General features: G+C 37.4%; 1 non-coding gene across 1 annotated transcript; it reads left to right on the forward strand.

The window, feature by feature from the left end:
* Positions 1 to 1,660: 1,660 nt before the first annotated feature.
* On the forward strand, positions 1,661 to 1,762 carry LOC126004651 (U6 spliceosomal RNA). Its single transcript, XR_007493917.1, has one exon. It is a non-coding gene; the product is annotated as a U6 spliceosomal RNA (small nuclear RNA).
* The last annotated feature ends 600 nt before the right edge of the window (positions 1,763 to 2,362 follow it).

Here is a 2,362-nt window from a genome sequence, read left to right on the forward strand (position 1 = left end):
GCGTTACCGGGTGTGGCCCAATAACCAAAAAAAAAAAAAATGGGGAAATCTTGGGCCAGAGTGGTAGCATAGGGCGTAAGGCATTTGTCTTGAGTGTGCTAGCCTGGGACAGACCACGGTTCAATCCCCAGCGTCCCATATGGTCCCCCAAGCCAGGAGTGATTTCTGAGCACATAGTCACTGGGTGTGGCCCAAAAGCAAAAAACAAACAAAAAATGGGGAAATATTATGTACAGAAAAAAAGTTTTTATCTAATACGGATAGGAATTAATAAATTTTATATTGCAGTGGGACCTTTCACCCTAAACATTCATCATAGTGACTTGAATTAGGCCTCAGTCTATCAGACATCCGCCATTCACCTCTGAACCTTGGATCCTATCTATGGAATTGGTACGGTTTGGCACAGATTTCTGCACCGATACCAGAGATCAGACTTCTGCCAAGGAAGGCCTTAATGCTGCATTGGCACTGAATTGCTCCAGAGTGGGTTCCTAAGAAACTCTAACGATTTGGAAACAGCAACAACTTGCTTTCATGGCAGGTTACCCTGCTTTACCAACTAAAGGTGAGATGAAACCAGAAGATGCTCCGTGAAACTCTGACTTTGACTTTGGATCTGCTCAAAAACCAAGATCTCTAATTACAGAAATCTGGTCGCGACAACCATGATGGAGAACTTTTACTGGGACCATGAAGAAAGACTTTGCTGTTAATAAACAATATGTCTGGAGCCTGTAGTTGATCTTATGGCAGAATACTTCATGGGTAGAGCCTCTATATTTTTGGACCAAAGATTCTTTTCCTTTCTATTTTCCCCAACTTTTGCTGTGTCTGTATTAAAAAATAAAAAACAAACTGCCACATATACCCTTTTTTGTTTTCATTTCTTTTTATTTTTTTTCTATTTTTTCTCTTTTACATAGTGGCTCCTGCCTTTTTCATAGATCCGTGGGGCATGGATTACCTTGTTTTATCTCATATATTTGCTTTTAATTTATTATTATTATTATTATTATTATATTTTTATTTTTTGTGCCACACCCAGTGTCGCTCAGGGATTACTCCTGACTATGAGCTCAGAATTCACTCCTGGTTGGGGACCATAGGGGACACCAAGGGATTAAACGGCAGTCCATCCTAGGTCAGCCACATGCAAGGTGGACACCTTACCACTGCCCCACCACTCCAGCTCCATATATTTGTATTTTTCTTTAAAATTAAAAGGAAAGGCAAAAAGAAAGGATGGGGACCAGAGGCCAAGTGGTCTCCGGTGCATTGTGCGAAAAAGGTACAGAACGAAGTATTTATGCTAAAGTCAACAACAGTAGAATCAAGCAATCTCATCTTTAACAATCTCAACTTAAATGGGCCTGTAATACTGGCAGGCCAGAGTGGGTAAAGGATGGTAGTATAGGATGTACTCTGGGATCATTGGTGGAGGAAGGGCTACACTGGTGGTGGGAGTTGTCCTGATTCACTATTATATAGCTGAAATTGGTCTATGAAAGACATTGTAGATCACAAGGATTTCAATAAAATAAAATTTCAAAATAAAGTAATTCAATAAAAATCACCATTAAAATAAATAACCAATCATAAAATAAATAACCAATCATAAAATAGTAAGTAAAATTGTCTTTAAAATCTGCTAGTTAGTATGCTTTGGCAGCATATATACTAAAATTGGAATGATACAGAAAAGATTAGCACGGCCTCTGCACAAGGATGACATGCAATTTGTGAAGTGTTTCATATTTTTACATTCAAAGAAGCGTCCTTAAGATTTACAGCAGACCTGTCACAAGAAACCTTCAAGGTCTGAAGGCACTGGTGGGATATAGTGACAATAATCGATGAAATGAATGCTTTGCCTAGAATACTGTACCCAGCCAAACTCACATTCAGATTTGAAGGAAGTATACATAGCTTCACAGATAAACAACAGCTTAGAAACTTTACAGACTCAAACCAACTTTAAAAAAAAATAAAAGGTCTACTTTAAAACAAGATAAATACAACAATCTCCTAAATAAAGATGACACTAAGTCTCATGACAATTTTCTCTCTCAACATAAATGGACTAAATGCATGAGTTAAAAGACACAGAATGACAAAATAGATCAAAAAGGTGAATCCAACATTCTGTTGCCTACATCAAACTTATTATCCTTTATCAATCCGATAATGGACTAATATCTAAGATATACAAAGTACTGACAGAACTTAACAAGAAAAAATATTTAACTCCATCAATAAATGGGGAGAAGAAATGAAGATATTTGCTCAAAGAAGAAATACAAATGGCCAAAAAGCACGTGAAAAAAATGTCCCACATCACTAATTATCAGGGAGAAGCAAA

Source organism: Suncus etruscus, chromosome 3 (assembly GCF_024139225.1).
Source record: "Suncus etruscus isolate mSunEtr1 chromosome 3, mSunEtr1.pri.cur, whole genome shotgun sequence".
NCBI lineage: Eukaryota > Metazoa > Chordata > Mammalia > Eulipotyphla > Soricidae > Suncus > Suncus etruscus.